General features: G+C 37.3%; 1 long non-coding RNA gene across 1 annotated transcript in view; it reads left to right on the top strand.

Moving 5' to 3' along the window:
* 4930524B17Rik (RIKEN cDNA 4930524B17 gene) overlaps positions 1-25,252 on the top strand; it is a 30,945-nt gene extending 5,693 nt beyond the window's left edge. The window contains exons 3-5 of the long non-coding RNA NR_126084.1: positions 3,143-3,332; positions 4,356-4,387; positions 23,786-25,252. This is a non-coding gene — a long non-coding RNA (RIKEN cDNA 4930524B17 gene). The remainder of the gene's footprint in view (positions 1-3,142; positions 3,333-4,355; positions 4,388-23,785) is intronic.
* Positions 25,253-27,718: the final 2,466 nt, after the last annotated feature.

Genomic DNA, 27,718 nt, shown 5'->3' with positions numbered 1-27,718 from the left:
TTCACACCTTCAACAAACAGAAAGGCATACTCAAAATATTCAAATCAGATCCTGGTCTGTGTGATCCTAAACTGATTCATTGGTGAGACACTCTTGTTTTTTCCCCAATTGTGTTTCTACACAAAAAGTAGGATTTCATCCCTTTGTATTTGTATTAATAACTGCTAATAGATAATGATGGTCATAGTCTACAACAACTGGAAGATACCTTGTTAAGGACAACAAAATTGAACATGGTCATGTGGATGACATTCCTGCTTTTCTTTTTTCTTATATTATTGGATTTGCATTCCAAATGTTATCCCCTTTCCCAATCCCCCCAAGAATACCCCTATGCCATCCCACATCCCCCTGATTCTATGAAGGTGTACCCCCACCAACCTACCCACTCCCATGTCCCTGACCTCATATTCCCCTACCCTGGAGCATTGACCCTTCACTAGATCAAGGGCCTCTTCTTCCATTGATGCCTGACAAGGCCACCCTCTGCTACTTATATAACTGGAGCCATGGGTCCCTTCATGTGTACTCCTTGGTCGGTGGTTTAAACCCTGGGAGCTCTGGTTGGTTGATATGGTTGTTCTTTCTATGAAGTTGCAAATCCCTTCACCTCCTTCAGTCCTTACCTTAACTCTTCCATTGAGAACCCCATGATCTGTTCAATAGTTGGCTGCAAGCATCCAACTCTATATATGTCAGACTCTGGCATAGACTCTCAGGAGACAGCTATATCAAGCTCCTGTAAAATGAACTTCTTGGTATCTGCTATAGAGTATGGGTTTGGTAACTGTATATGGGATGGATCCCCACATGGAGCAGTTTCTGGAAGGCCTTTCCTTCAGTCTCTGCTCCACACTTTGTCTCCATATTTGTTCCTGTGAGATTTTTGTTACCCCTTTTAAGAAGGACCACAGGATCCACACTTTGATCTTGCTTCTTCCTGAGCTACATGTTATCTGTGAATTGTATCTTGGGTATTCCGGAGCTTTTGTTAGTGCATACCATGTGTGGTTTTTTGTGATTTCGGTTACCTCACTCAGGACGATATTTTCTACTTCTATCCATTTTCCTAAGAATTTCATAAATGTATTGTTTTTTAATAGCTGAGTAGTACTCCATTGTGTAAATGCTACATTCACCATCTCTGACCTCAAGCTGTACTACAGAGCAATAGTGATAAAAACTGCATGGTACTGGTACAGAGACAAGCAGGAAGATCAGTGGAATCAAATTGAAGACCAGAAATGAACCAACATACCTGTGGTCACTTTACCTTTGACAAAAGAGATAAAACCATTCAGTGGAAAAAAGACAGCATTTTCAACATATGGTGCTGGCTGCAGAGAATCAAATAAACCTATTAAAAATACCCAAGATACAATTTGCAAAACACATGAAACTCAAGAAGAACGAAGACAAAAGTGTGAAAACTTTGCCCCTTCTTAGAATTGGGAACAAAACACCCATGGAAGGAGTTACAGAGACAAAGTTTGGAGCTGAGACAAAAGGATGGACCATCTAGAGACTGCCGCACTTGGGGATCCATCCCATAATCAGCCTCCAAACACAGACACCACTGCATATGCCAGCAAGATTTTGCAGAAAGGACCCTGATAGAACCGTCTCTTGTGAGGCTATGCTGGTGCCTGGCAAACACAGAAGTGGATGCTCACAGTCAGGTAGTGGATGGAACACAAGGCCCCCAATGTAGGAGCTAGAGAAAGTACCCAAGGAGCTAAAGGGGTCTGCAAACCTATAGGTGGAACAACAATATGGACTAACCTGTACTCCTAGAGCTCATGTCTGTAGCTGCATATGTAGCAGAAGATGGCCTAGTCGGCCATCATTGGGAAGAGAGGCCCTTTGGTCTTCCAAACTTTATATGCTTCAGTACATGGGAACACCAGGGCCAAGAAGTGGGAGTGGGTGGGTAGGGGAGTGGGGGGGCAGTGTATGGGGGACTTTTGGGATAGCATTTGAAATGTAAATGAAGAAAATACCTAATTAAAAATTTTTTTAAAAAAGAATTTAAAAAATGGGGTACAGAGCTAAACAATGAATTCTCAACTGAGAAATATCAAATGGCTGGAGAAGCACCTAAAGAAGTGTCCAACATCCTTAGTCATCAGGGAAATGCATATCAAAACAACTCTTAGATTCTACCTCACACCAGTCAGAATAACTAAGATCAAAAACTCAGGTGACAGCAGATGCTGGCAAGTATGTGGACAAAGAGGAAAACTCCTCCATTGCTGGTCAAATTGAAAGCTGGTACAACTACTGTGGAATTCAGTCTGGCAGTTGCTCAGAAAATTGAACATAGTACTACCTGAGGACCCAGCTATACCACTCCTGGGAATACAGCCAAAAGACGCTCCAACATATAACAAGGACACATGCTCCACAATATTCATAGAAGCCTTATTTATAATAGCCAGAACCTGGAAATAATCCTTGCTGCTTTTCAAGAGAGACTTCAGAGAGTTGTTAAAATGCAACTCTGGTGGCCTACTGGTTAGGGTTGGTGGATTAGAAAATTACAAAAAAAATTTTTTTGGTAAACTGCCTTTATTAAAGGTTTTCTTTTGGGGGGGTCATATTGGGGTCTTTGGTTTGTTTGATTTTACTTTCTTTTTATTGGTTATTTTATTTATTTACATTTCAAATATTACCCCCCATTCCCAGTTTCCTCTCTTCAAACTCCCTTTATATCCCCCATCCCCCCCTGCTTCTATATCAGTGCTCCCCCCACACTCACCAACTCCCACCTCACCACCCTATCATTCCCTTATGCTGGGGCACCAAGCCTCCACATGACCAAGGGCATCTCATTCCCTTGATACCAGATAAGGCCATCCTCTGCTACATATGCAGCTTGAGCCATGGGTCCCTCCATGTGTACTCTTTGGTTGGTGGTGTAGTCCCTGGGAGCTCTGGGGTGGGGTCTGTTTAATTGATATTGCTGTTCTTCCTATGGGGTTGAAAATCCCTTCAGTTTCCTCAGTCCTTCCTCTAACTCCTCCATTGGGGTCCATTTTGAAATCAGTTATCTGACCCAACCCTCTGTTGTTTACCTGTATAAGAAAAATTTCTGGCATTTCTGTGAATGTGTAGGTTAAAACCCTACTTTTTTTTTTATCAGAAAGTCTTCAGTCAAAGGTGATAATCCAGAAAGATCCGACAAGCAGCTGAAAGAGTCAGATACAGTTATTTGCACCCAACCAATGGACAGAAGCTGCTGATCCATGTGGTTGACTTAGGGAAAAGCTGGAAGAAGCTGAGGAGGAACACATGGGAGAATATAGACGGAGGAAAGAGAATGAGAATATTATGTAATTATGTAATTATAGTACAATACAAAGATAAGACACATAAATTAAAAACTTTTCTGAATCTTGCAACTGGATTTTCCACCCTATTTAATTTTTTTCTTTACAGTGAATGAATCTATGTTATGTCTTAATATAAGTATTGTACAAATGAAACAATGATATTGTCAGAGATTTATAAACATGCATAAGATCATTCTGTGATGGCAGCATTAGAATGTACTATCCACCTTACAGCACATGCCAGGCAGATGAGAAACTATGAATCCCAGAGCTAATAATATTATGCCCAACCTAAAGTACTTCAGAACAGTAAAATGACACCCGTATATTTTCCAGAATTAAATTTGTGTTTAATGACACAGGAATGCGGGTTTCTTGGCTGTCTGATTTGAAATGCATGACCATGCGTGGTGTTAAAATTAAAGTTTTAAATAGCACAGTTATCAATGACAGCTTACAGCAGCCGCACTGATATGGATATATAGTCGATTAAACTATTTATTTTGCCAGTGGGTAGGATCTTAATTCCTGGTGTTTTGATTTTAGTAAGAGAAGTAATCTTATAGTCATCCCTATGGGTCTTGTAAAATCCTTCCAAGTGGAAAAGAATCAATCACATGATCAGGGAACAATTTAACTTCTATAGATAGGAGCTGTACTTGAAGTGAAATTTCTTACCTCTCTGCTACTCATCAGCAGCTTTGGTCTTGTGTTTTAAACAATCTACTCATGATGCTAATATACAACATGGCTTTATGGTTGTTGTTTTAGGGGCAGTTATTACCTTCCCCACAATCTGCATAATATTAAGTTAATAATATCTGGTCTCTAAATGTATAAGAAAGATATTATACATGTTGTCTACATCTATTTACTTTAAACTGGAGCAGGGAATTTTTTTTCCATTGAAGAAGTGCTTAAACCAAATCAAGATACCTGTAATTGTTGGAAAATTCAAGTAGGAAAAAAATACTGTCTCATGACTTTAAATAATGCTTTCTTTTCTGACCTTTTATGTCCTAGGTCATTCATTCAGTAACTCACTTACAGTGGAGGTACGTAACATTTGATATGCTTTTAATGAAAAATAAGTGATGTTTTAGTAAATTAGACTTTCAATTCATGGTGCATATTAGGATGTCATATATATATATATATATATATATATATATATATATATATATATAGTGTCTACCAGAATACAAATAATCTCCAAATCTAATTCATAATATCAGCAAGAGTATAAAAACTAATGTGTAGGAATCATTTAATTCAATATGGATACTGTGTTATAGGCAGAAATAAGACAGAGTAATAAGTCATAGTTAATAATACTTCATAGAATTTATGCTGCCTCAGCTGGAACTCAGCCATCTATTGCCTATGACTGGGGAGATGGCATTGCTTTGGATCTTCCATCTATTTGTCTGCAAATGTAGTTTCAAATATTATACTCTCTAGCTTACAAGGGTTATGTAGATATCAAAAAAGAGCATTTATTCAAACCTCTTAGCCTAGTTCCCATCCAAAATAAACCTTCCAAAAATTCAAGTTATTCTTCATATTATAATGTCTTCATACATGTGGAAATACACTGTTTTGCCAAGCTCAAATTTACTTTAATTTCTTTAAAAAATCACACAGAAATATTAAGCTTTTATATTCCAAAGAATCAGACACAGCCACAGATAGATCTCATAATATGGTGGGAAGCAATTAAATTAAACTAGAAGAAACAATTTTAGAAGACACAATGATATAATTAAATTTTCAACATATATATATGTATATATATATATATATTCTTTTTTTTTTGAGACAGGATTTCTCTGTGTAGCCCTGGCTGTCCTGGAAGTCACTCTGTTGACCAAGCTGGCCTCAAACTCAGAAATCTGCCTGCCTCTGCCTCCCAAGTGCTGGGATTAAAGGCATGAACCACCACTGCCCAGCAAGTTTCAACATATTTAATTCAATTGTTCCTATACAATAGTTATTTTCTATTATAAATTATTTTTAAAATGATAAAGATAAGTGTCCATAGGTGTTATCCTACCTTGAAATGTCATTTTAATTGAACTTAATTTTGCTCATCCAAACCTATTATTTTTTATAGATCAATTTAAGATAAGCAACCTAGAGCAGTATGATTGGAAAATATGTTTCCAACAATTGGACATTGACTTTGACAGCATAATTATACACATATAATCTCTAAGATTCACTTTAAATGCCATCTCAACTTTGAATTTTTTTCTGATATTTCAATTTCTACAAAAAGTGTTTCTACTTTTTCATCGTACCTCCTTAATATGGTATAAATTATCTTCTTAATTTGGGGGGGTATTTATCTTCTTATTTCACACAAGTACACGTTGTATGTTGAGCATTTTTCTCTACCCACTACCCACTTCATCATTCTTCCCCATTTCCATTAGTTGCTTTATTAATCTAGAAATTTTTCCATCTGCCTTCATGCCATGGACACATACCTAATCTTATGTGTCTACAGAAAGTCTAAGGAGCATAAATGGGAGAAAATATATGATATCTATTTTTGTGAGATGAGGTAAATTTTAATGTGATTATCTTCATTATTGCCCATTTCCTGAAAATAATATAATTGCATTTTCTTAACAGTTTGAAAATATACATGTCTTTTAACTACATACTTACTTCTCTGACCCTAGATACTAATGAAGTTCTAGTGGACTCTATAGTTTCAGCATTTGATTTTTTTTCATAAGTAATGGAAGAAATTATATGTCTTTGTATCTCTCCATCTCTCTTGACCTATATCTCTATCTGTCTGTTTCTCTGTCTGTCTCTGTGCATTGTTGTTTTTGTTGTTCTTGTTCTTCTTGTTCTTCTTGTCAACAGCTTGACTTGATACTTAAAGTGTTTAGATCCTCAGAAACCCCCTTAAATGATGAGTGAGTGAGACTACTCACCTAATTTTTTGTCTTGAATGGTGGAGATGAGTTATCACCAGAGACAGAATATAAATATATGTTAGAGTACAATTAATCTTTTTTTTTACTCAATACACAGGAAATTAAATATAATATCTCTCTACATATGAAAATAATTTCTGTGCATACAAGTTATTTTCAAAAAAGTAGATATCCCCACCTCCTTTTTAAGGAGCAAACACTGAGGTATGACCAATCAGTGAACTCAGAGATGAAGATGGATGGCAAATGTATGTTGTCACAGTTACATGGGAAGCTGATGCTAGAGGCTTCTTGATTCTAGATACTCTGAGATGTAGTGTATATACTGAGCATCCAGTGTATGTTATACAGTTTTTCATCTTTATTAAGATCTCTCATAAGAGGGAGGCCACAAACCCTCTTAAAATGGGCAAACTGACCTGGATCAAAAGATCAGAAAGGCTGAAAGCATGAGACATTTTAGAGGTCAGCATAAAGAGTATAAGTGATGTTGTGTGACAATGCTGTGATTCCTGGAGACTGTTTGCTTATGTGATAAGATTTTATACAACAAACATAACCATATACTGAGAGAGGAGTCATTGACCTACTCAGCCCACCATAACTAAAGAGGGGACCAGTGAGGAAAGTCGGAAGCACAAATGTGGTCCTCTCAAGGAAAAAAATGTAGCCATAAACGTCTTCCAGGCATACCTAGAGGTATATGTAGAAAATTTTAATCCAGCAACATGGCTACTCCAACAAGGGATCACATCCAAAGACCTAGGTCTGTGTAATCTGGCTGAAATGACACTCATTTCATCCTTCTGGCTAGAATGCAGATATGCCATCAGTACATATCTTAACAATACCCCAAACAATGTAGGTAAGCTTAGTTTGTAAAAGGAAGCAGCCATGTTTGAAAACAAAGTCCATTTGAGGGACAGACAAAGTCATGGATCAGAGAAAGACTGAACAGAATGAGTCAGAGATAGGATGAGCCAAACTCTCGTGAGAACAGCACAGGAAAGGGACGCTATTTAAGAGCAAGCCAGGAAGAGGAAGGGAGTCAGTCAGTTCGGAGTCAGTGCAGTGAATGCAGTGCAGTGAAATCAAATTCAGCCTTGAGTTCGTTCAGTTCAGTGCATGGCAGCAGAGGCAGTTGAAGTCAGCGAAGAAGAAGGAACCAAAAGGAGAGAACAAATTGCCACTTGGGTAAATAAAAGTTACTTTTTACAAGTGTTAGCTTCAGCGTCTGTGAAACAAGGAGAAGAATCCTACTCATGTCACATTTGCATTATTTCAGAAGTAAATAAGTGTTACTGCCCTTTCCTTGTCTATAAGTTCCTTTGAGATATTAGTTACCAACCAAATATTATCTATAAATCATAGAAATCTAGACACTTTTATCTTTTAGTAATAGACAACTTTTAAATGCATAGATGATAAGAAATTGATAGCCATAGATCTGGTTGTGGTATGAGTTAAGCATTTCAAGCATGTCATGCATGTGTGTGGAACAGAGTTCAGATTCTAGAAATTCATGTACATAGCATTTATGTAGCTATAGCTTCTCAGGTATAATTACAATCTTGAAACTCGGAGACAGGTGAACTCCAGAGCAAACCAGCTAAGATTAGACTCATCAGTAAATTATGCGTTTCAGTGAGAGATCCTGCCTCAGTTACTAAATTATGAAAGTTAACAAAGATGACTCCTAACATAAACCCTGGGTCTTCATGTGTGTGTGTTCATGTGTACTTCTACATACATCCCAACTCATGCAAACCTGTGCGTACATACACATACATATAATACACAAAATCTGGGGAGGGGTGGAGAAACAAGGTTGTTATAACAATTATGACAAGCAACGTATGTCGTTTTAAAAACCATAACTTGAAGTCCTTAGAGATGTGCACTTCTTGATATTTTTGAAGAATATTCTGATATCACTTTTTACCACACTATAAGCTAGGCTGGCTACTGCTATTATTGAGTTTACTCATATATTATTACACCATGAGGCTAAACGGTTGCAAATGTGCTATTGGACTGTGGATCTAGATGTTGCTATTTTCATGACAGATAAATATGCTCCTGCCACTTGGGAAAGCAATAGCATAAAGAATAATAAATATATAAATCAGGATTTCCAGAGATATTTTTTTCTCCTGAGCAGTTCCAGTAGGCACACAAATAAAGTCTTAACACGCCTTAGTGGAATGTTAAATTTGATGCAGAGTGCCTGCTCTTACTACTAATATAAGCCATGAAATCCGAACCATATGTCAAGCCATTGGTAGTTTCTGAATGTGCCTACCTTCAGCTTCAATAAAAATGAATAGGAAACATACGCATGTGTCTGCCTTCTCACCCCTTGAGATAATAACTTAATTAATTTTGGTTGGGTTATGAGTCCAGTGGCATAGGAGGGAAGGGGGTAGAGCTGAGGCTATAAAGTTTTAAAGATCCCAAAGTAATACTATGTATATTAAAAAAAAATGTGAGCTGCTGCAGTAGCAATCTCTTTCGTTTTAAGCACCCACTCTCACATGCAGCAAGAATGGTTTTCCAGTAATTAGTGAGGCTGTTAATTCTGTAAAGAAACCAAACCAAACCTCTATTGCTTTCTGTAAACAGAATTACCACAGCAGCCCTAGGAAGCTTTACAGTAAGGTTAATGACGCATAAACTTCTTCAGTTAAAGGCTTCTTAAAGGGGAACTTGATATTTACTGAGATAGTTTATTTAATATTGTGCATAACTTTTAAATCATCAGTGAGTTTCAAAGCAAGGATGTTTGTTATAAACTCTAGCACTATTTTTCATTTTATCTGATTGTTTGAGAATGGAAACCCATCATATAAGGAACAATCCTGAGAACAAAATTTATAAATTTCATTTATTCATTAACTTGCTTTTTTGTGTGTTTAACTTTATTACATTTTCCAGTTTGTGTCAGTGGCATACAATGTGTTGCAATGGGGAGGATCTAAGAGATCCATTTGCTTTCTAACAGTTTTTAGAAATTTTATTACAATTTGCCACAGCAATAACAAATTATCTAAGGTAAATACATAGAAATTAGCAGAAAGTATATCCATAAAAATACTAAGTAATAAACAAAATGAAGTAGAAATTTAAAAATGGAAACACTTAAAATTATATTGCATTCAAATTTGGAGATATTAGGGGTGCTTAGTATTTTCATTTTAATAGCCCTTATTTAAGGATGTGGAATAGTGTTCAAGTATCTGGTAGAATTTTTATGATCTGTTAATAATTCTGACATTCTTTCTGGATCATCAATTACACATAACTCACTGATAAATCATTTACATTTGCCTCATGTTCATTTTAAAACTAAGAGAATTGAGAAGGGGATTTAAATAAATTTCCTGATACTGGAAATCTGTTTGTGGGTAAGTTAATTTGCAAAGGCATTTCCATTGTTCCCAGTCTGTCTGTCTTTCTGATAAAGAGCAACTATATATATGATTGCGGAGAGTTAATGTCAAATTGGAATAAAGTTTTTCTTCTGTGCAATCTTAATTTCTGCTATCAGTGCTGAAATTCTGTATGCTGAGTTTCCCATTAATCTGATGTGCTGAAACAGTGCTCTGTTTCCAGGTTTTGTTCAACCTGAAAGCGATCGCAGGGGAGACAGAACTCTCCAGCCAGTCCTTTCAGTCCCCGTGGATATTCTCAAAAGCATATCTGTGCTGACCAATCCAAAACCAAAGGAGGTAGATATATAGGGTACCAGTCCAGTTTCTGTATGCCTGAAATGTTTCACATTTTGGGGCCATGCATCTGTTAAGAGTATTCTTCCTGATAGTCTGTGAAGTGTAAGAAGCATACTCTCTCTCCTACGATGTTCCTGACTGCAGATTTCTTGGTGTGCCTTGCTGCCAATGCTTTGTGATGTGACCAGAAATTGTTTCAAATTGGTATAACTTCTAGGACACTTCCACAGCCAGTGGGCACCAAAATATCACTTTTTTCCACTAGCATTGTTGAGATGTTAGGAAAGGACCATTTGCAGTCAGCTGGCTTGGAAACATTAAGTAGGAACTATCCTCATCTCTTGTCACCACAAAAGGAGATTCAGCAGAAATTCTGATGTAAGGGTAATTACAAAACTTAGGTGGAAATAAATATTCTCCCTAGAGTCAAAAGGAGACATTTCCTTTTTGTTTTAGAGTGCTTTCTTTTAATAATTTGGAAATTCAGATTCCTTATGGCATATGTAGGTTTTTTTTTTACTATTTTTATACGATATATTCTGCAGACTCTACTGAAATCTTTCCACCTCCCTTCCCACCTGTAACCACATCCTTTTTATCTCTCACTAGAAAATGAAAAGGTATCAAAAATAAAATAAAATAAGATAAAATAAAACAAAAACCAAGAATGGGACAGAAGAAAAAGAGCCAAAGAAAAATCATGAGAAACATATATACACTGAGACTCACACACATTCATACACACAGAAATCCCATTTAACAGAAATACACTAGCATCTTAACAGCACACCTAAAGGTTCTAAAACAAAGAGAAGCAAATAAATGCAAGATGAGTCGACAGCAGGAAACAATCAAACCTAGGGCTGAAATTAATCAAGTAAAAACAAAAAGAACTATAACAATAATCAACCAAACCAGGAGCTAGTTCTTTGACAAAATCAACAAAATAGATAAAGCCTTAGCCAGAGTAACCAGAGGGCACACAGACAGTATCCAATTTAATAAAATCAGAAAAGAGAAGGGAGATATAACAACAGAAAATGAGGAAATTAAAAGAAAAAAAGTCATCAGATCCTACTACAAAAGCCTGTACTCAACATAACTGGAAAATCTGGATGAAATGGACAATTTTCTAGACAGATATCATGTGCCAAAGTTAAATCGTGATCAGATAAACCATCTAAATAGTCACATAACCCCTAAAGAAGTAGAAACTCATTAAAAGTCTCTCAACCAAAAATATATAAATAAATAAAAATTTAAAGAAAATTAAAAACAAATAAATAAATTAAAAAGCCCAGGACCAGATGGGTTTAGTGCAGAATTCTCTCAGACCTACAAAGAGGACCTAATACAAATATTCTTTAAAATATACCACAAAATAGCAACAGAAGGAACACTCCCCAACTCGTTCTATAAAGCCACAGTTATGTTGATACCAAGTCCACACGAAAACCCAACAAAGAAAGAGAACATCAGACCAATGTCCCTTATGAATATAGATGTAAAAATACGCAATAAAATTTTCACAAACTGAATCTAAGAACACATCAAAATAATTATTTACCATAATCAAGTAGACTTCATGCCAGAGATACAGGAATAGTTCAATATACAGAAATCCATCAATGTAACCCACTACATAAACAAACTCAAAGAAAAAAAATAACCTCATGATCATTTCATTAGATGATGAAAAAAGCATTTGACAAAATTCAACACCTGTTCATATTAAAAGTCAGGAATTCAAGACCCATACCTAAACATATTAAAAGCAATATACAACAAACAAGTAGCCAACATCAAAATAAATAGAGAGAATCTTGAAGCAATCCCACTAAAATCAGGGACTAGACAAGGTTTTCCACTCTCTCCCTATCTAATTAATATAGTTCTTGAAGTTCTATCTTGAGCAATTAGACAACAAAAGGTGGTCAGAGGGATACAAATTGGAAAGGCAGAAGTAAAAATATCACTATCTGAACATGATATTATAGTATATGTAAATGACCATAAAATTCCACCAGAGAACTTTTAAACCTGAAAAAAGATTCCAGCAAAATGGCTGTATATAAAATCAACTGAAACAAATCTGTAGCCTTCCACTACTTAAAAGATAAACAGGCTAAGAAAGAAATTAGGGAAACAACACCCTTCACAATAGTCACAAACAATATGAAATATCTTGGTGTGACTCTAAACAGACAAATGAAATATCTGTATGACAAGAACTTCAAGTCTCTGAAAAAAGAAATTGAAGAAGACCTCAGAAGATGAAAAGATCTCCCATGCTCCTGGATTGGCAAGAATAATATGGTAAAATGGCCATCTTTCCTAAAGTAATCTACCGATTCAATGCAATCCCGATCAAAATTCCAACTCAATTCTTCATACAGTTAGAAAGAGCAATTCTCAAATTCATGTGAAATAACAAAAAACCCAAGATAGCAAAAACTATTCTCAACAATAAAAGAACTTCTGATGGAATCACCATCCCTGTCCTCAAGATGTACTGCAGAGCAATAATGAAAAGAACTGCACAGTATTGGTACAGTGACAGGCAGGTAGAACAATGGAATAGAATAGAAGACACAGAAATGAACACATACATCTATTTAATAAAGACACACGCTCCACTATGTTCATAGCAGCCTTATTTATAATAGCTCTTTATCAAAGGAATGAAAGCCATCCATTGGAAAAAAAGATTTTCAACAAATGGTAATTGTTCAACTGGTAGTCAACATGCAAAATAATACAGATTGATCCATTCTTATTGCCATGTACAAAGCTCAAGTCCAAGTAGATCAAGGACCTTCTCATAAAACTAGATACACTGAATGTAATAGAAGAGAAAGTGGGGAAAAACCAAGAACCCAGGCACAGGGGGAAATTTCCTGAACAGAACACCAATGGCTTGTGCTCTAACATGAATCAACAAATGTACCTCATAAAATTGCAAAGTTTCTGTAAGGCAAAGAACACTGTCATTAGGACAAAATGGCAACCAACAGATTGGGAAAAGACCTTTATCAATCTTATATTGAATAGAGGGCTAATATCCAATATGTACAAAGAACTCAATAAATAACACTCCAGAAAACCAAATAACCCTATTGAAAATTGGGATCAGAGCTAAACAGATAATTCTCAACTGAGGAATATGGAATAGCCAAGAAGCACCTAAAGAAATGTTCAACATCCTTAGTCATGAGGGAAATGTAAATCAAAACAACCCTTAGATTCCACCTCATACCAGTCAGAATGTCTAAGATTAAAATTTCAGGTGACAGCAGATACTGGAGAGGATGTAGAGAAAAAGAAACACTCCTCCATTGCTGGTGTGATTGCAAATTGGTATGACTACTCTGGAAATCAGTCTGGCAGTTCCTCAGAAATTTAGACATAGGACTACCTGAGGACCCACTAATATCACTCCTGGGCATATACTCAGAATATACTCCAACATGTACTTCATCATCATCACTGGTTTTATTATGTTGCAGAACAGTAACTGATTTATAATATTGTTATTTTAATTTATAATCAATTAGATAATGATTACTAGAGAGATGTGATTCATGAAATCAATAATATTGGATATACTATGTAGAACAATGATTTTCAGAGACTTCTTTCTTTTTTACAATTTTTATTAGATATTTTCTTCATTTACATTTCAAATGCTATCCCGAAAGCCCTCAATACCCTCCCCCCACCCTGATCCCCTATCCATCTAATCCCACTTGTTGGCCCTGGCTTTCCCCTGTACTGGGGCATATAAAGTTTGCAAGACCAAGGAGCCTCTCTTCCCAGTGATGGCCGACTAGGCCATCTTCTGCTACATATGCAGCTAGAGACATGAGCTCTGGGGGTACTGGTTAGTTCATATTGTTGTTCCACCTATAGGGTTGCAGACCCCTTCAGCTCCTTGGGTAATTTCTCTAGCTCCTCCTTTGAAGGCCCTGTGTTCCATCCAACAGATGACTGTGAACATCCACTTCTGTATTTGCCAGGCACTGGCCTAGCCTCACAAGAGACAGCTATATCAGGGTCCTTTCAGCAAAATCTTGCTGGCATATGCAATAGGGTATGCATTTGCTGGCTGATTATGGGATGGATCCCAGGGTGGGGTAGTCTCTGGATGGTCTATCCTTTCCTCTTAGCTCCAAACTTTGTCTCTTTAACTCCTTCCATGGGTATTTTGTGTGGGAAGTGGGTGCGGCCACAGGCCCCATGAAAACCACTTGTTTTCTGCCTTGCCCGAGCATGAGCAGTGAAAAAGAATGTGTGGGCTGCCTGCTAGGCTGGACTGTTCCTTGTGATCCGAACCTGTCAGCCTATCAGTGACCAACCTGAGCTTGTGCCTGGAGCATGTGTAAATTCTGATTGGATGAGGTGGGGTGGAGCTAGATGAGGTCAGCCAGCTCGAGGGGAGGAAGAGGAAGTTTAGCCATTGCCCTAAGTAGAAGCTAGTTGTAGTAAGAGAAGCTGTTGTAAGGGCAGTTGTTGTAAGAAAAGCTGCAAGAAGGAGAACAAGTAAAGAAGCTGTTGCATGAAGCCATCTTGGTGTCCCTGTCATTCATGTCTCCACAGGCTGCGAGGACTGCGGAGACAGGGACAATTTTTTTCCTATTCTAAGGAGGAATGAAGTATCCACACGTTGGTCTTCCTTCTTCTTGATTTTCTTGTGTTTTGCAAATTGTGTCTTGGATATTCTAAATTTCTGGGCTAGTATCTACTTATCAATGAGTGCATATCAAGTGACTTCTTTTGTGATTGGGTTACCTCACTAAGGATGATATCTTCCAGATACATCCATTTTCCAAAGAATTTCATAAATTCATTGTTTTTAATAGCTGAGTAGTACTCCATTGTGTAAATGTACCACATTTTCTGTATCTATTCCTCTGTTGAAGGGTATGTGGGTTCTTTCCAGGTTCTGGCTATTATAAATAAGGCTGCTATGAACATAGTGGAGCATGTGTCCTTATTACCAGTTGGAACATCTTTTGGGGATATGCTCAGTAGAGGTATTACTGGATCTTCCGGTAGTATTATGTCCAATTTTCAGTGACAGACAGGTAGATCAATGGCATAGAATTGAAGATCCAGAAATGAACCCACACACCTATGGTCACTTGGTCTTTGACAAGGGAGCTAAAACCATCCAGTGGAAAAATGACAGCATTTTCAACAAATGGTGCTGGCACAACTGGTTGTTATCATGTAGAAGAATGTGAATCGATCCATTCATATCTCCTGTACAAAGATCAAGTCTAAGTGGATCAAAGAACTCCACATAAAATCAGAAATACTGAAACTTATACATGAGTAAGTGGGGAAAAGCCTTGAAGATATGGGCACAGGGGAAAAATTCCTAAAGAGAACAGCAATGGCTTGTTCTGTAAGATCAAGAATCAACCAATGGGACCTCATAAAATTACAAAGCTTCTGTAAGGCAAAAGATACTGTCAATAAGACAAAAAGGCCACCAACAGATTGGGAAAGGATTTTTACCAATCCTAACTCTGATAGGGGACTGATATGCAATATATTCAAAGAGCTCAAGAAGCTGGACCCCAGAAATTCAAATAACCCTATTAGAAATGGGGTACAGATCTAAACAAAGAATTCTCAACTGAGGGATACTGAAGGGCTGAGTAGCACTTGAAAAATCGATCAACATCCTTAATCATCAGGGAAATGCAAATCAAAATAAACCTGAGATCCCACCTCACACCAGTCAGAATGGGTAAGATCAAAAACTCAGGTGACAGCAGATGCTGGCGAGGATGTGGAAAAAGAGGAACACTCCTTCATTGCTGGTGGGATAGCAACCACTCTGGAAATCAGTCTGGCGGTTCCTCAGAGACTTCTTTCTAATAGCGTTAGCAGAATTAAGAATCTAGCCATCTCGGCACATTCTGAACACCTGTGCAATGTTCTATAGGACTGATTCCAAACAAAACAGAGCTTGCATATATTCATCTTAAGCTTTATCACATTTGATACAGGCCAAGGAAAAACTATCCCCTACACAGGCTGGCGTTTGAGTCCATAAGGATTTTAAGACTATTTAATACATAATAAGAAAACTTACATGGAAAAATCTAATCATACTTTAACTAGTTTATCATCTATCGATCTTTGTGATATAGCTGGGAAAAAACAAGAAAAAAAAAACATCCATCCTGACCAAGTAGGTTTCATCCCAGGGATGCAGGGATGGTTTAATATTCGGAAATCCATCAACGTAATCCAGTATATAAACAAACTCAAAGACAAAAACCACATGATCATCTCGTTAGATGCTGAGAAAGCATTTGGCAAAATCCAACACCCATTCATGATAAAAGTCTTGGAAAGATCAGGAATTCAAGGTCCATACCTAAACATGATAAAAGCAATCTACAGCAAACCAATAGCCAACATCAAAGTAAATGGTGAGAAGCTGGAAGCAATCCCACTAAAATCAGGGACTAGACAAGGCTGTCCACACTCGCCCTACCTATTCAACATTGTACTTGAAGTCCTAGCCAGAGCAATTAGACAGACAAAAGGAGATTAAGGGGATACAAATTGGAAAGGAAGAAGTCAAAATATCACTTTTTGCAGATGATATGATAGTATATATAAATGACCCTAAAAATTCCACCAGAGAACTCCTAAGCCTGATAAACAGCTTCAATGAAGTAGCTGGATATAAAATTAACTCAAACAAGTCAATGGCCTTTCTGTACACAAAGGATAAACAGGCTGAGAAAGAAATTAGGGAAACAACACCCTTCTCAATAGTCACAAATAATATAAAATACCTTGGCATGACTCTAACTAAGGAAGTGAAAGATCTGTATGTTAAGAACTTCAAGTCTCTAAAGAAAGAAATTAAAGAAGATCTCAGAAGATGGAAAGATCTCCCATGCTCATGGATTGGCAGGATCAGCATTGTAAAAATGGCTATCTTGCCAAAAGCAATCTACAGATTCAGTGCAATCCCTATCAAAATTCCAACTCAATTCTTCAACGAATTAGAAAGGGCAATTGGCAGATTCATCTGGAATAACAAAAAACCGAGGATAGCAAAAACTCTTCTCAAGGATAAAAGAACCTCTGGTGGAATCACCATGCCGGACCTAAAACTGTACTACAGAGCAATTGTGATCAAAACTGCATGGTACTGGTATAGTGACAGACAAGTAGACCAATGGAACAGAATTGAAGACCCAGAGATGAACTCACACACCTATGGTCACTTGATCTTTGACAAGGGAGCTAAAACCATCCAGTGGAAAAAAAGACAGCATTTTCAACCTATGGTTCTGGCACAACTGGTGGTTATCATGTAGAAGAATGAGAATTGATCCATTTCTATCTCCTTGTACTAAGGTCAAATCTAAGTGGATTAAGGAACTCCACATAAAACCAGAGACACTGAAACTTATAGAGGAGAAAGTAGGGAAAAGCCTCGAAGATATGGGTACAGGGGAAAAATTCCTGAATAGAACAGCAATGGCTTGTGCTGTAAGATCAAGAATCGATAAATGGGACCTCATAAAATTGCAAAGCTTCTGCAAAGCAAAAGACACTGTCAATAAGACAAAAAGGCCACCAACAGATTGGGAAAGTATCTTTACCTATCCCAAATCGGATAGGGGACTAATATCCAATATATATAAAGAACTCAAGAAGGTGGACTCCAGAAAATCAAATAACCCCATTAAAAAATGGGGCTCAGAGCTGAACAAAGAATTCTCACCTGAGGAAGACCGAATGGCAGAGAAGCACCTGAAAAAATGTTCAACATCCTTAATCATCAGAAAAATGCAAATCAAAACAACACTGAGATTCCACTTCACTCCAGTCAGATTGGCAAAGATCAAAAACTCAGGTGACAGCAGATGCTGGCGAGGATGTGGAGGAAGGGGAACACTCCTCCATTGTTGGTGGGATTGCAAGCTTGTACAACCACTCTGGAAATCAGTCTGGTGGTTCCTCAGAAAATTGGACATAGTACTACCGGAGGATCCCGCAATACCTCTCCTGGGCATATATCCAGAAGATGTCCCAACCGGTAAGAAAAACACATGCTCCACTATGTTCATAGCAGCCTTGTTTATAATAGCCAGAAGCTGGAATGAACCCAGATGCCCCTCAACAGAAGAATGGATACAGAAAATGTGGTACATTTACACAATGGAATACTACTCAGCTATTAAAAAATGAATTTATGAAATTCCTAGGCAAATGGATGGACCTGGAGGGTATCATCCTGAGTGAAGTAACCCAATCACAAAGGAACTCGCACAATATGTACTCACTAATAAGTGGATATTAGCCTAGAAACTTAGGATACCCAAGATATAAGATACAACTTGCCAAATGCATGAAATTCAAGAAGAATGAAGACCAAAGTGTGGACACTTTACCCTTTCTTAGAAATGGGAACAAAACACCCATAGAAGGAGTTACAGAGACAAAATTTGGAGCTGTGACGAAAGGATGGACCATCTAGTGATTGGCATATGCAGGGATCCATCCCATAATCAGCTCCAAATGCTGACACCATTGCATACACTAGCATGATTTTGCTGAAAGGACCCAGATATATCTGTCTCTTGTGAGACTATGCCGGGGCCTAGCAAACACAGAAGTGGATGATCACAGTCAGCTATTGGATGGGTCACACGGCCCCTAATGGAGGAGCTAGAGAAATTACCCAAGGAGCTAAAGGGAACTGCAACCCTATAGGTGGAACAACAATATGAACTAACCAGTACCCGGGAGCTCTTGTCTTTCGTTGCATATGTATCAAAAGATGGCCTAGTCGGCCATCACTGCAAAGAGAGGCCCATTCGACGTGCAAACTTTGTATGCCCCAGTACAGGGGAAAGCCAGGGCCAAAAATGGGGAGTGGGTGGGTAGGGGATTGGGGGGGGGTGGGTATGGGGGACTTTGGGTAGCATTGAAAATGTAAACATACCTAATAAAAAAAATTTTCATACCTATTCTTCACTCATGACTTGACTTTACATTTTTAAAACTATCTGGTAAGTACACCATTTTTGATAGCTTGTGAATACTATACTTAGTTTTGGCCTCTTTCTTTAAAAAAAATGGATAAAGTAATTTGTAACAACATGAGTGAATTGAATAATGTAAATAAAATTATGAAACAAATATCAAACAACAAAATATTTGCATAATTATATACTACATAAATTAGAAATTTAAATGTGAATCTGCGTGAAAACAAGTAAATAAAGTTCATAAGAGTGAACAGTGTTTTTGCTCATCCTATGATTATATAACTATATAACTTAAAATAAACCTGTAGTATGACCACAGTTAAGTATAAATGGAATGAAATTTTATTTTTCTAATTGAATACCTTTATTCCTTTTATTCTTTTTGTTTTTTAAGTTATTATATTTATTTACATTTCAGTCATTGCCCTCCCTCATCTCCCCCTCCCACAGTTCTTAATCTCATTCCTTCTCTTCCAAGAGGGCATCCCCAATCTGTCCTCCACATTCTCTGGAGTCTCAAGGATGAAGCACATCTTCTCCCACTAAGGACCTCTGCTACATATGTACCAGGAACCTTGGACCAGCCCCTGTACACTCCTGGTTGGTGTCTCAGTCTCTGGGAGCTCCTGGGGTCTGGGTTAATTGAGACTGCTGGTCTTTTTATTGGGTTGCTCTCCCTTTCAGCTTTTTCAATCCTTCCCCTAATTCAACCTTAAGGGCTTCCTCAACATCAGTTCAATGGTTGGGTGTAAGTATCTGCTTCTGTCTCAGTAGGCTGTTGGTAGAGCTTATCAGAGGATATCCATGCCAGGCTCCTGTCTGTAAACACATCATAGCATAGTAATGTCAGGCTTTGGTGTCTTCCCATGAAATGGATTCCAAGTTGGGCCAGTCATTGAACCTCCTCTCCTTCAGTCTTATCTCCATTTTTATCCCTGAAGTTCTTTGATACAGGAACAATTCTGGATCAGAAATTCTGACTGTTGGTTAGTAACTCTGTCCCTCCACTTGAGGTCCTATCGAAAAATCCACCTCCACTAAATTCACCGTAAAAGTCCCACTAAGTTCACCATAAAAGTCTTCTTGCACTGTCTCACCATGGTCTCCCTTCCTATCTGTGAGCTGAGCTTTTCCTTATCCCAAGTTCACTTCCACATTTTTTGATAGTTCTTGCTACCTTTTGGTTCATCTAGGACCATTGTTTTTTTCACTTGCTATCTAAGGTCATCGTATTTCAGTGATTAACCTGAGTATTCTTTTGGAAACAATATTCTTGAGTGACTATATTACCCACATTTTGCTATTTTTAAAAAGTACATTTCTATATTCACTTGCTTGGTGTAGAAAAGTAATCTCTAGCTCTGCTAAAATACATATAAAGTGACGTTAATTCATAAAGAAAGATGAACAGACTTAATGTCTTTCTCTCTAATAAATAATAACTATTTGATAAGAGAGATACAGTTGATTCCATTTGAACATTACACAGAGTATATATGTTTTAACATATTACATGGTACTACATTAACATGTATTATTATTATATTTTTATGCATCAGTAAGGAAGAAAGTAGTACTAAACCTCATATGTGTGACTAAACTGGGTATTTGGGAATGTGGCAGAGAGGAAGAGGACAGGGAGACAGACAGACATGGAGATTTCATTCTATTTTCAATTTGTACTTATGAAAGAAGTCAAAAATAATAAACTGCAATAAGGATATATGTTGTGAATACTTAAGTAATGACAGTATAGTGTTTATCACAGCAAATAGTGCCTAATCTAATTAAAAAGACAAACCAATCACACTGTCTTGTCTATACAAACTGTGGATAGTAAGGAGAGGAGAGTGAAGGACGAGATATAGAAGCAAAGTGGACATTGTGTAGTTTTGCATTCTTAGTTTGAAGAAGTGATTCCAGCTGGAGATTTATTATAACACTGCTCAATACAGGGAATCGTCTCCAAACACTCCACTATTATTTCTGTCCCCATAGGTTTAATTTTAGGCAGAATAATCTTTCAAGAGGAGTGTCAAAATTCAATAGGGACAGTGGAAATAGCTCAATTTATTTCTTTCCCCTGTTAACATATAAATGGTTTGTTAAATCTATTTTTTGCTATGTAATCCTGCATCCTGATATTTTAAAAGATGTCATCTTTATTTGAATGTATTGGGAATTGCAAAGTATTTGAAAGAGCAGATATTACTTGAACTCTAGCTCAGACATTTATGACTAATATGATTTAAGTTTGAGGGGTTTTGTTAAAATATAGTAGTTATTACAGAGCTATTATTGGATTCATGGGAGATTCGTAAAAAATAAGAGAAAGAACTAGTCAACGTTAAGTACCCATTAAGTGCCAAAAAGTTATCATTGAATTTTTTCGTGAAAAATTTACAAAAACTGCATGTTTTATTGATACTTTAAACTGTGAAGCTAATGAAGATTTCATTTTCATTTTTTAAAAGAATTCAAGAATTTTGGTATCCTTGGTGTTTTCTTAGGAAATAGGACAGAAGGGACATCTATATGCATCTAGGAAACATGCTCATCCCATATAAAATTTTATACATGCTATATATGTCATTTTTCCTTTAACGGTATTCTTAGAATTTCATCACCCAATACTCAAAATTTCACAAAAGATCAATAAATATTAATGATATTGACTATAAAGATAATTAGAAATACTTCATAGACACAGATAACATTAGAAAAGTGTAGCATAATTAATACTGTATGCTTTCATCTAGGATAAATCATCACTAACAGGTTTCTTAAAAAACATGTATTTCTTCTAATCTGTTCCAACAATCTTTAAATACTTCACAGATATTTTCTAATCATAAACCTAAAGAATATAATTTTCATACACAAAAATGCAATGATAATAGAGGCTTTTGTTTGGTTAGCTTGTTTGTTTTCTTCAAGGAGGAAGCTTTTATTTGCACGCTATGATAAAAGATGGTCTTTCCATGTTAGAAAGCCTGGGATCAGGAACAGGAACATGATCAAGTTGGTTTCATTTTTTTATTACATATTTTCCTCAATTACATTTCCAATGCTATCCCCAAAGTCTCCCATACCCCCTACTTCCCTACCCACCCATTCCCATTGTTTTTTTTTTTTTTTTTTGGCCCTGGCGTTCCCCTGTACTGGAGCATATAAAGTTTGCGTGTCCAATGGACCTCTCTTTCCAGTGATGGCCGACTAGGCCATCTTTTGATACACATGCAGCTAGAGTCAAGAGTTCCGGGGTACTGGTTAGTTCATAATGTTGTTCCACCTATAGGGTTGCAGATCCCTTTAGCTCCTTGGGTACTTTCTCTAGCTCCTCCATTGGGAGCCCTGTGATCCATCCAATAGCTGACTGTAAGCATCCACTTCTGTGTTTGCTAGGCCCCGGCATAGTCTCACAAGAGACAGCTATATCTGGGTCATTTCAGCAAATTCTTGCTAGTGTATGCAATGGTGTCAGTGTTTGGAAGCTGATTATGGGGTGGATCCCTGGATATGGCAGTCTCTAGATGGCCCATCCTTTCATCACAGCTCCAAACTTTGTCTCTGTAACTCCTTCCATGGGTGTTTTGTTCCCAATTCTAAGGAGGGACATGGTGTCCACACTTCAGTCTTCATTCTTTTTTAATTTTATCTGCATCCAGGAAGCAGAGAATGGACAGGGATTATGGCTAGGCTATACATTCAAGCTGTACCCAGTGCCCTATTTACTCAAATTGGGCTCCTCCACCCTCTAAAGGTTGCAGACCCTTTGGAAACAGTAGTGATAGCTGGAGAACAAGTATTTGAACTCATGAGCCTATTCAGATAATTTACCTAAAGTACAGCACTGGATGGCTGCATGACAGATAGAATTTTAGTGCTGGAGATGAAACTCAAGTTCTTAGCAAGTTGGACAAATTAATTTCTATCGTGCTATATACTTTCTGTATTATATTCCTCTCATTCCAGTTGTCTTAATAGGATTTATTGCAATTTTATTGAAAAATTCTGAATCCAATTGAGTACAGTGGCTTACAGTTGTAATCCCAGTTCCAGGGATGTAAAGACAAGCACTCACTGGCTAGCTGATTTAGCCTAATTGAGGTATCCACATGCCAAAATTCAAGTTGGAAAACTCCTGAGAAACAATAGTTGAGGTTTCATTATTTCCTCCATAAACATGTGCATCAACATGTAAATGTATCTTCACATGTGCATGAACACATATACAAACATACATCCCTAAATACACAATCACACACACACACACACACACACACAGAGGGAGAGGGGGAGAGAGAGAGAGAGAGAGAGAGAGAGAGAGAGAGAGAGAGAGAGAGAGAGAGAGAGAGAGACCAAAACTCTCACAATCCTGTACTATTCTGAGATTTAATGTCTCACTTATTTTAATCTATAATCACTTTGTGGCATTTTGGCTTCATTCATCACATTAATTATTTTAAAGAATACTTTCCAATTATTTTACAAAGTGAGCTGTAAATTAGATGATTAATGGCTTTGTTTGTTTTGATAGAATATACGAAGAAATACGCTATGATGTCATCTATTTCTACTGATGTTAAGGATAATCGTTTAAAGTATGAGTCACCTCATTCTTCTTAAAATTGTCACCCTTTCCTTAGAAAGGAATATAATAAGCCAGATGAGATTGACGATTCATGAACATTCTGTGTCCAAAGAAACCTTAGCATATGACCTTAGTCTTTCTGTTTCTGCAGGAAACACAGTGACCAACGAGCAATGTGGGAAGGAAATGGAAATGCTTTTACTTCCACAGCAGTATTCATCATCAAAGGAAGACATCAGGACAGGAACTCAAATGAGGCAGGAACTTAGAGGAAAGAGTTGATGCAAGACCAGAGTGATACTGCGTGCTGCCTTGCTCTCTCCATGGCTTACTTGTGCTTCTTTTTTATCAAATGCAAGATCACCAACCCAGAGATGACACTATCTATATTAGGCTGAGCAGTCCCACATCAAAATTAAGAAAATGCCGTACAGCCCTATCTACAACCCAATTTTATGGAGGTATTTTCTCTATTGAGGTTGCCTTCACTCACAGGACTTTAACTTGTATCAAGTTGACAAAACTATCCAATCTTCATATGACCACAATATTCATCTCAGTTCAGGCTTTCTCATTGAATCTTCTGCCTGCTTTCGTCATTCCATAATGTATAATTTTACCCCATGGGTCATTTATTTAAACACATTTTCTATGTAAATTTACAATAATCACCTTGATTCCTCATGTTATAATCTATGATCAAAGGAACTCATTTCTTTTTAATTTTTATTTATTTTTCTCTCATACAATACATTCTGACTGCAGCTTCTCCTATGTCCACTCTTCCCAGACCCTCTCCAATTCCCCTCTACCCCATATGTACACATCCGCATCCACCCTCAGAGACATCAACTAAAGAAGGCACAATAAGATATTAATAAGAAGAGGCACAAGCCCTCACATCAAGGCTGAAAAGGGTAAACCCATAGGAGGAAAAGTCAGAGATACCCCTACTCTCACTCTCAAGAGTTCAGCCAAAATACCAAGCCAACAACTTTAATCTATATGCAGAGGACCCTGCTCAGACCCATGCAGACTTTCTTATTGCCCCTTCAGTCTCTGTAAAACCCATGAGACCTTCTTAGTTGATTCCCCAAGGAAGCTTTCCCATTGTTTGTCAGAGGAAATGACTACACAGTTCCACCAAGTAGCCATGTTACTTTCTCTGTATTATTACCTTTACTGGAGAGCTCTCCACTGAAAGTGTTCATAATTGATTGGTCAAACACACTGTCAGTGTTCACAATTCTCCCATGCATAGGACGCTACAAAATGAATAAAATAGCATGCTAAAATGCTTAAAGTCGAGATACTTCTTTTTGAAAAAATAATTAAGTCTGGATTTATGAATATTTAATTCCAGAAGTCATGTAATTTTCCAACCTAAGTATTTTCATTCTTTTGTATAACCAAAGTCTCAGTGCATGAAAATGTCAGTCAGTGAAGCATTTCAAACTAGAAAGTCAGGCAATCACAGACCTTCCCCTAAGGGATAATACTGCTTTATGTACTTTTTCAATGTTATAAATTTTACTCAAAATGTCTAAGACTTTGAAGAAGTTCTATGATTCTACCAGTATTTTTTAATGTATTATCAGAATAAAAAATGATTTATGGCCAGGTTTTTTTTTTCATTGACAGGTTATAGTCTCTTACTCCAAACCACATTCAGAAGTTAGAAATATTTAACCCAGTACCTAATATGAATGCTTCTTTTACAGAAAGAGACTGCAATAATAGTACAGGTAGTTCTATCCCCCCCCCCCTTCTTTATCTATCTTTTAGGAGTGTACTATTAGCCAACATTATGCTCAGTATACAAAAAGATAAATATGGAAAAATGTTTTTTTCTGCCTGCTTGTCCTCATTAAGTGCTGAACAACAAACAGAAATGAAGATTTGAAATTAGCTGGTATCAGTTAATTTTATATAGCCCATCAAGAAATGGGAAGATGTATGTATTAAAATGCTAAAGTCATTTAAATTACAGGTAAGATTCTAGCTTCTTTGAGTATTATCAGCATGTCTTTATTTCTATGGTGAAATCTGACAAATAGTGAAGGGAAAGGCAGAATATTAGAATTTCAGTGCTTCTAGCATACACTGTCTTGAAGTGTATACTATTAACTTTAGAAATATTTTCGTCCTATGAACAATCTGCTTATTTTACATGGATAGTGCAAAGTTTACCTAAGACAAAATGAAGTAGTCTATCTGGTTTTATGAATAAAGCAATTATTTATAATTGTGTTATTACAACACAGCAATGTTATTCTATGTGATATTTTGAAGGAAAAGTGTGTTTCTACTCACATGAATTTCCCTCCGTATGTCTCCAACTTGACTTTGTTATCAGTAGGAGCTTCCAGTTAGATAGAAAGGTTGATAAATATATGCTAAATAAATCAACATCTACTCCCTATGGTGTTATGAGGTCATTTCCATTCAAACCACCAATTTCTAGTCCTTGGCCCATAGGTTTGTAGCCACATCATAATACAGAAATGCATTCAGTACAGTTTCAAAAGCACTCATAGTCTATAACAATATCAACCCTTCTTAGAAGTCCTAAGTCTCAATCTGGGCCAGTCATTGGTTGGTCTTTCCCTCAAATTCGGCTCCATGTTTTATCCCTGCTCATCTTATAGGCAGGGTAAATTGTAGATTTAAGATATAATGGCTAGGTTAGTGTTCAATTTGTCCATTGGAAGATGTGCCTGGTTACAGGAGGTAGCCACTTCAGGCTCCATATACCTTAAGAGTCTTAGCCAGGAGCATCATTAGAGATTCCTGGCAATTTTATTGTCCTAGGTTTCTAGCTCACTTGTAATTGTCACCCCAAATGCAGTTGCCTCTTCAAATACTCTCTCCCTCTATCTTTCCCCTACTTCATCCCTCCTGTTCCTATCCCTACCCCTCCCCAACCCCTTCATCCACATCAGATGTCTAATTTATTTCTTCTTCTCGATGAGATTTTAGGGTCTTTCGTTAGTCCCTGTTTGTTATGTAGCTTCTTTGGGTCTCTGGTTTGTAGCATGGTTATCCTGTACTTTATGACTAATATCCATTTGTATATGAGTATACACCATGTTTGTCTTTTGGGTCTGTGTTACCTCACTAAGGATAATGTTTCTAGTTCCTTCTATTTGCCTGAAAATTTCGTGATAACTTTGTCTTGAATAGCTGAGTAATACTCCATTGTGTAAATTTAGCACATTTCTTTGTCCACTCTTCTTCCAGTTTCTATTACGAATAAACCTGCTATGAATATATTAGAGCAGGTACCCTATTGGTGTGGTGGAGTTTCCTTTGGGTATATTCCCAGGAGTGGTATCACAGTCATGAGTCTGAGACCACCCTTGTTACTCTTAATAATATTCTGCTATACTTGAGACAGTTGCCTAGCATAACTATCGTCAGAAAGACTTCACCCAGCAACTGTTGGAACCTGACACATAGATCAGCAGCCAAACATTAAGTGGAGCTTGGGGAATCCTGTAAAAGAATGGGAGGAAGAATTGAAGGAACCAGACAGGCCAACAATACCACAAGAAAATCTACAGAATCAACTAGCCAGAATACATAAGACCTCATGGAGACTGGACTGCAAACTATAGAATAAGCCTAGGACATGAGATGGCCTTCTGCACATATGTAATAGTTGTACAGCTGGGTCTTCTTGTGGGACTCCTGAAACAGAAGCAACAGCTGGCTCTGATTACATTGTCTGCCTTTGGATCCCCTTCTTCTAACTGGGCTGCTTTGTCTAGCCTCAATAGAAGAAGATGCACCTAGTCTTACTTAGAAGGGTGGAGGAGAACTCATGGTAGTCTCTTAACTGTAGCCCCTGTAAAATGAAACTTTAAAAAGCACATCATAGGCCTCCAACATACAATGGCATGGAATATACATTACCATTTCAATGAAAAAAAAAAAAAGAGTGGAGTGAAAAAACACTGGACCAAAGCAAGGTGGAAAAGCAGCTGGGCAAACTCAGCTCTGTGTCTACATACATGTCAGATGTCAGATCTCAAACTCCCTTCATTTTTATTACTGATAATATATTTCTTTTTCTTTTTAGGCT

This window comes from Mus musculus, chromosome 6 (assembly GCF_000001635.26).
Source record: "Mus musculus strain C57BL/6J chromosome 6, GRCm38.p6 C57BL/6J".
Taxonomy (NCBI): domain Eukaryota; kingdom Metazoa; phylum Chordata; class Mammalia; order Rodentia; family Muridae; genus Mus; species Mus musculus.
The sequence above is the reverse complement of the archived record's forward strand: the minus strand, read 5'-3'. Positions and strand labels throughout refer to the sequence as shown.